This window comes from Dioscorea cayenensis, chromosome 9 (assembly GCF_009730915.1).
Source record: "Dioscorea cayenensis subsp. rotundata cultivar TDr96_F1 chromosome 9, TDr96_F1_v2_PseudoChromosome.rev07_lg8_w22 25.fasta, whole genome shotgun sequence".
NCBI lineage: Eukaryota > Viridiplantae > Streptophyta > Magnoliopsida > Dioscoreales > Dioscoreaceae > Dioscorea > Dioscorea cayenensis.
In genome coordinates, this window is record NC_052479.1 from 26200285 (window position 1) to 26209267 (window position 8983).

Below are 8983 nucleotides of genomic sequence, written 5' to 3' on the forward strand. Positions count from 1 at the left end.
TGGAAATGACCCCATGGCTATAATTAATCCTCAGGTTCTGGAAGAACATTTTCAACATGTATGTGTTGGATGTATTTATTTTTTTCCCCAATCTTAGATGTTGAATTATATATATGTTAGCAATGTAAATTTGATCTTATAAGTGGAGACCAAGTCAGTGCAGAACAAGGAACACCTTCATAGAATCAAGCAGAGCTTTCATCAAAGGTCAATTTAATTTTATTTACATCATTAGGTCATTTGCATACATCAATTAATTATCTAACTAAGGTTCCAATCCTTGCATGTCATTGATACATCTCAGCAAGTGATTGACTCAAAATCAGCATGGTCTGCACAGCTCATCAAGTACCATTCAAAGGAGGGATAGAAGAAAAAAATTATTATAAAGGGGGAGAAGCAAAATGCAACAACTTCAGTTGTGATGCAATTGCCCACCAATGAGAAAAAAAGAACATATACCTATGGAATAAGACAAGAACTAAATGATAACAAGTAAGAAACATAAGGTCTCGAGAATCCCAGGGACTGAGGTCCCAAATGAAGAGCAAGTCATTGGAAGGAAGGGAGAAAAAAGGAGTTGTAGGTAAAAAAAAAAATATGGATTTCTCCATGTCATGGAAGATTTAGTGCCCCTACACCTGAGAGGACATATTGAGACATATTGGCAAGCTAAATTTTTTTTTTTTTTAGTGGGCTGGTGAAAAGTCAAATGATTGAGTTTAACTGTATGTTTGTGTAGCTTGAAAAATAGAATCAAAAGACATGTTATTTTGTTGGGATTTTTGTATTGTTACAACATACTATGTTGTCCCAATAAATTGAATGAATCATTTATTTATTTATTTATTTATTCATTCATTTATTTATTTATTTGTTTATTTATTTATTTATTTATTTATTTGTTAACTCTATGTTTGTATGATTTGTATGAATGAACTAAAGGAATATGAACGAATTATAACAATAAATTAAATTAATTGTTAATTGGAAGAGTTGGAAGGATTGTGTCCGTGCTTATATGGTGTATCTGTAATTTGTAAGTTGTATTTATGGGTGTTCAAGCTGTGTCAATGTAATAATGTAGCATTTGCTCTATGTAATTCTGTCTTTCTGTAGCATTGTATATTAACAATGAATTGCATATGGTCTATGTAATTTTACAAATCTCGGTATTTCTGCAGTGTTGTAAATGAAGGTAATTAACGCAGGAATCCATATGATCTATGCAATTTTGTAACTCTCTATATTTCTGCAGCATATGTTGTATGTAATTTTACAAATTTTTGTACAGTTCTTAGAACTTGCTATGTTGTCTCAATTAATTGAATGAATCATTTTGTTTTTTCTTCATTTGTTATCTCTGTGCTTAGATGATTTGCATGAATGAACTAAATAAATATGAATGAATTGTTAATTGGAAGAATCGTGTTCATCCTATAATGTATGTATAATTTGTAAGTTGTATTTATAGATGGTAAAGGTGTGTCTCTATATCTCTGTATTAACACAGAATTTACAATGATTGTGGGTTAGAAATTTAAATTTTTTAATTGTAAATTGAACTAAATAGCGACCTCACAAAGTTTGTCTAGTTTGATTTTGTTATTTTTTTTTAGCATTTTATTACCTTCATTTTATTCTTAAATCTATAGAATTACATTGAAATAAACAATTAAAGTTAAAACTCTAAACACAAAGTAGTGAAAAAAGTGGAACTCTCCCCAAATCCCTAGATATAACTCCTCAAACTGCGCACAAACACGAGCATTATTAGCCTCCACCAGACGATGTTGGCTCAATTAATGCACCGACGAGGTTTTAGGGCTACAACATTGGGAAAAGAAGTGAGGGATAGGAGACAATGATGTGTCATCCTATGTGGTGAAGTTCTGAGACACGTGTAGTAGTCATTGATGTGGCACGGTCCATGCAAATGGATGTTGTGGACTATGGGCATCCATGCTACCAAAATTTCACCATAAATCCCCAATTACGCCACCAGTGAAATGAAATCATAGGTAAATGTTCATTTTGATATAAATTAAAAGTTAGTGCTCAAAATGAAATAAGGATAAAGTTTGATACCCACTCAAAAAATTTACTCCAAATCTATGAATTATTCTTTAAAGAGAGAAATATGCACTCTACAAATTTTTTTAAAAAAATAATTTGTTATTTGTTTTATACTGATAGACTTAAATATTCTTGCTAAAAGAACGCCACATACTTCTACTCAATTGAAAACTTAAACAAATAAAATAATAATTTGTGATTTATTATTTTTGATCTATAAACATTGAAATTGATAAACCTCTTGCCAAAAATTTTAAATTTAATTTAAAAAATATATTTTTCATTTATGTATCACTAAATTTATTTTGATGAACATAAATATTTTTGCTAAGATTTAGTTATGTCAATTTTATATTATAAAATTGTTAATTATCTTTCTTTTTTTAAGCTAAAATTTCAATTGTAAGAGTTTTTCCATGTAAAATAAAGAAAAAAACTAAAATATATGAAAAATCAGGAAAGTACCCAAAAATCGCTCTATAGTTTGCATAATCTTCAATAAATCCTTGTAAATAATGGGATCCCTTAGAGGTCCCTCCTTTTTATTTTTTTTCTTTTTTAGCCCATTTGTTGGTAATGGAGGTTGTGAACCCGTTATATGGGTCAAAAAACGACCTCAATGCCCTTGATCCTTTTCCCGTCTTCTCAACCTCATTCTAAAAAGGAAATTACCTCAAAGTACATTGCAAGTTGTCATGTTAAAAATTGAATTTGAAACTTTGTTTTTTTATTTTGAAGATAATAAATTTAAAATTTTATTTTTTTACTAAATTTATAGTATTTTAATTTTGTTTAAAGATTAAGATAGTTTTAAATAATGTTTAAATATTATTTTATAATTAATTAATGGAGTTGTTTTTAAGTTGGTTAATATCTTGTACAACACTTATGTTATAAATAATAATTCTTTTATAATTATAAAATAAAGTTATTTAAATTAATTAAAACTATTTAAAATAAAAAAAATTTTGGCATCACAATTTGATAGATGATATGATCGTCTTTTAGAAGCTTTTTTTTAATTTATATGCATTTTGTCGATTTGTGCATACGTAGGGATTTTTTCCATTTCAAATTGTTTCAAAAAATTTAAAATAAAAAATTATTTTATTTTATAAGAAGACCAATAACTTTTAATGATCTATCTCAATTTCTTTGCTTCTTTCTTGTCAATCTACCTTGCTGTATTTTTTTTAGATATTTTTAAATAAAATTTATTTTATTTTCTAAGAATACCAATCACTATTAATGATCTATCTCAATTTCTTTGCTTCTTTCTTGTCATGCTACCTTGTTGTTTTTTTTCTACCTTTCTTGTTGTAATTTTTATTAATGAGATTATGATTTCTTCAACTTTGTTTCATATCTAACCAATCCGTTATTCATAAAAAAAATTCAAAATATGTATGAAGCTTTTCTAAAATTTTGAAGAATAATCAAATTTTTAATTTTGTTTTATTTTTTTATAATTTTCAAGAATTGGTAAATGCAAAAAAAATAGTAATTTTACTAACTGTATAAATTAAGATTTTTTTCTTAAGTTTGATGGTAGTAAATGTGAATTTATTTGTCCAAATTTAAAGTGCTTTATTTTTCTAAAAATTGAGATGGGTTTAAATAATAGTTAATTATTATTATTTCATAATTAATTAACAGGAATCATTTTCAAAGAAGGCATCAACAGGATCATAATTAATTTAAAGCTGCATCGAATTAAGCCCCAAGGAAGAGGGTTACTCCACAGAAGAAAAACCCTGCAGAAAAAGCATCCCGCTCAACTAGACATGTCAAAGAGGAAGAGGATGCATTGTGTGTTGTTGATATACTACTTCAGTCTCTTGGCGGTTTGAGGAAAGGATAAACCGGCAAAGAAGGCACTTTTTTTTTGTGTGTTATGGATTTTTAATAGTAAGCTGTATTTATGAAACATGTGTAAATTTAACTTTTATTGTGTAATGATTATCTATTCCTATGTAACCTTATGAATTTCCTGCGAATATTTATTATTTCATGTGTAACATATACAGTTCATGTATACAATATACATTTCATGTGTACCATATCTGTTTCATATGTATTCTGATCGATTTCGATGTAATAATTTTATACAATTATGTCATTTGGAGGGATAAGTATGGGTATACCACCCGTGACAACCTCTTCGTCCTTCTCAAAGGAAAACAACATGTCCCCAATGATGTTGTAGAGGCCCTCGTCCTGACGATCCACGAAGAATTGTTGACAAATCCCCTAGCTTTCAAGAAGCGTGTTGTTGTCACATAGCCCCTGACGCTCGCTTTGCAAAAATTACAATTCGTTGAGGATCAAGTGCTATACATGATGGAAGAAGGCAATGGTATACTTAAACACTAAACCTAAGATAAATCTGCAGGGCTTTAACATCAATTACTAATGTAAAACATTAACATTGCAAGAAACTTTAGTATCCATATTATTACTTGTCATTTTTTTGTTGTTTGTAAGTGACTAACATTGCTGTTTATAATTACAAAATCGGTCATAAATCTAAAATGTACTCAACAAATGATGCACATCAAATGGAATGCTAAACAGGAAAATATGGACAATACACAAGAACATAAATAATACACACCAAATGAAGTTAATACATAAGAAAGAGACTTAATACACAGTAAACGGAAATAAAACACACGAAATGAAAATAATACATAGGAAATGAAACTACTACACTCTCACCATAAATAATACACAGGAAATGGAATTATTACACACTAGACAGAAACAATAAAAAGGAAAGGAATTAGTACACAGGTACCTAGTCAACTACACAACAACATCAAAACATACACAGTTCGTGGCAAAAATAAAAACAAATAACATCCACTCACATTATGCGTACCCCGCTCAGTCAGCTATGACTACATTACATGATCTTTCGATGTATACACATACGCAACTTTAACGATTATTGACCAGCACTGCTCTCTCAACGATTTCCTGAGTCTAGCGTTAATCTTCATAAAGTTTGCCTCCAACTGTCGTAAGCAATAACCATGAGGTGATGACGGGAAGATTCATGCCACAACGTTGATTAGACCCTTGGATTGAACTGAGATAAATGTCATAATTTTATCGTAGTCGTCTTAACCATACAAGGCAGTCTAAGAGTAGCAAGAAAACAAGTCTAGTTCTCATTAGTTTCGTTGTTGACTATAGCAAATGCTACATGAAACATACCCTCGTTGCCATATTCGGTTGTTGCCCTTAGAAAAATCCTACCATACTTGCCTAACAAATGAGTTTCGTCAATAAAAAGTAATTGCATGCACCTATACTTGAACCCCAACAAACAAGCCCCAAAGCAAAGTCAAAAGTTTGTCTTATAGCAATACTTCGCAGGCAATCTTTGAAGTGATATGCATTCTTAAACCGTTGGCATATTTTTAATGCCGACCCATCATATGTTTGGGAACACCCAGCAATACTAAGCACCCCAGAAGGAGGATGTTGGAAGAGAAAAGTATCACCATTAGGGTTCATGCTGTCCGAGAAAGACTCCTTGAGTGGTAATAAACAAAAATTGCATAAAATACACATGAACATTACTTAATACACAGTAAGAACTAATAATCACAGGAAACAATAATAAAACATAGGAAAAGCTAATAATACACAAGGAATGATTGTAATACATGGAAAAGGAGTCTAATACACAAGAACACATAAAAGAAAAGTAACCAGTATTAGCAGTCATTGTTGTATTATGATGGAATCAAGGAGCCCGAATTTCCATCTATAGACCCACTCATTTTCTCGATGGTGATGTCCACGACAAATTTGTTGAAAGTATGGTATATATGACATATGCGTTGAAAGCACACATCAGACTCAATTGGGCAAAGCATTTTGTATGAGTTTCATCACGAACTTCACTCTCACCTGAGAAACATCTAGGGTCCAACATGCACATATCTCACCCATGATTGTCTCCCATGAGCTAAAGACAGTGAATTGAAGCACACGTCCTTCTCATTTGAATCGCTCCATAGCACAGAAAGTTTCCATTGTTGATGACACCTACATGAAATTTCAAAAAGCTTGTAAGATTCCACATCCACGAAAGCATGAAGAAGAAGAAGAAGAAGAAGAAATAAAAGAACAAACTCACATGTTGATTTTCTCCACAAGCAACACAAACAAGATTAAAAAGGAGTTATTCTCCACTTGCATGAAATTTGAAAAAGCTTGTAAGATTCCACATCCACGAAAGCATGAAGAAGAAGAAATAAAAGAACAAACTTATGTGTTGATATTCTCCACTGGCAACCCAAATCAAGATGGAAAATGATAAGTTGAAGTGTTGATATTTTCCATCGGTAACCCAAACAAAAGATGAAAAAGAAGAAGCTAAAGAAGAATAAAAAGGAATGAAATAGACAAAAGTTCTCGACAGAGAAGTTTCAAACAAAATATGGCCATATATCACATTTGATGTGACATGACTTGAAGAGAAAACTCCATCAGACATTTTTGCTTTTTCATTTCATATGGGCATTTGTGGCATTTCCTATCCACTTAACTGACGGAATTAACACCGTAGACCAAAAAGAATTTGGCTGAAAAATGAGAGACCTAATGGAATATGGAAAAGTCAGAGGGACTAAAAGGAAAGTTTGAAATTTCTCAAAGACTTATAAATAATTTTTCCTATGATGATTTTATATTGTATTTTTAAATTATTTAAAAAGTTTCTGATTATGTTTTGAATAAGATAGTTTCATTATTATATTTTATGACATTGGCATTATATATATGACCTTTTAAGCATATTTGATAGAGATTAGAGTTGGCATTCCTTGTTTGTCCACATTGATTGATTAGGAGCCAATTTGAGTTGATTTGGAGCTATCTTTGGTCTATTGAAAGCTAATTCTGGTTGTTTAGAATTCCTTGATTTATTAGTCATTGTTTGGTTTCTCCTAATGTTTTTGGAAGCACAATTGCTATTAGGTTTAGTTGATAGTAGGTAATTGAGATTCAGGTAAGATTGACTGTAGATTTAACTAATGACTAGTTGGTGATGCGTAAGTCATTGCCTGAAATTTGTCTCATCCTTCCAAATGATATTGTCTGGCCTGGGCTAAGTCTTAACTTAAATCATAACTTGTGTTATAACTCCAAATCTGAGTTCGATAGAAAATTACGATAGAAAGGATATTTTAGCATACTAATTAATTGGACTTCTATATAAATCATTTCTTAAGAATTTTGTGCTCTAGGTCAAGAAAATACGGCGAAAGCACAGTTTGATCTTGAGAAAGAGAAAGATTGTTATTTATGGTGATTGTATTTCAAGATCATGATGAAATCATCAACATCGACTGAGACTGACAAGAGATTGGTTTAGGCAGAACTTGTGTGAGAGATCTCGTTTATTGATCACCGTTATGACTAAAAAGTCAGGGGCAACAAATTTTGAAGAAGTTATCTTTAAAAATTTGTGTGAGATAATTTCTATAAATGAATCAATTCTTTGGGCTTTGACCCCTCTAACATAAGTATTTTGTGTCAAGCTGCATTACTAATTTTTTTGTATCTTTGTTTTTGTTTTTTATTCTTTTTGGCTGTTGGTGATTGGTAATTTGAAGATTATTTATAATATCCATTGAAACTAAACTAACTGGTTTTTTGAAACAAAACAAAAATGAGGTATTATGATATATTAGTCTTTACAATTTTAGCTGACAGTAAAAAAATAAAAAAATAAGTACTTTTAAATTTCAATATGTATTAATCTAATTTAATGATGGTACTAATTAATGGTTCATGATTTGACTAAAATTGATTAACTTTTTATATTCTGTCTAAATGATACTTTCTACAACCTATTCTCTCAAGTAAATTAAGTATGTTTAAGTATAAAAGGCTAGGCGTGCAAGGAAATACAATACCTAAACTTTGAGCAACCTCGTTTAATAAAAAAAAAATACAAAATTTAATCAGAAGAAACGAAAGTGGGTGGTATAATTTATACATACATATGTATATATATATATATATATATATATGAATTGAATAATATCTTATAAGTAGAATCCCACTTTAATCACCTAGCCCGGTTAAATAGTGGCTGGAATAGAGTAGTTCTTTTGATCCAATGATTTTATTTATATATTTTTGTTATATATATATATATATATAGAGAGAGAGAAAAGGGTTTCTATGGACGACGTCCACAGACAGCAACAGTAAAATTAAGATAATGCACAGTGAGAGCTAATTTTATGTTAATTGGGTTAATTAGTCTAATTTTGGAAAATACTGTTCATCCCACTTTTTACTGTATCACTGTTTATAAGCACGGTATTACTATTTATTGAAATAGTGCAGAACCATTGGATTGAAATCCAACGGCCCAGAGCAACGTTCACGGATTACGAATATGTGAACGTGCATAGAGGATCGATGCTCATATATATATATATATATATAAAATATTATTTTATATGTACAACATGATAATATAATTCTTAAATAACTCTTATTTTTTTTTTTTTAATCAATTTACTTTATTTCACTGAAAAACTATAATAAAAATACATACATCATACATAATGATGCATAACTATATATTAATAAATTGAAATTTTATATTTCCTAATCAAGGGGTTATTTCAAATATAATTGAACTAAACTTTCAAATAACTAAATCAAAGTAGTTAAAAATCAAAATCAACAAACCAAAATTTTTGAAAAAAAAATATTAAAATATTTTAAGTAATATATATACATATATATTATCATAAATTAAATAAATATAAATTTTGATAAATTATTTTTAAATATTAATTAGGCTAGTAAACAACCAAGAACTAGAAAAGTCTTTCAATTAACAATTCCCTGCTAACTATTCCATAAAACATTT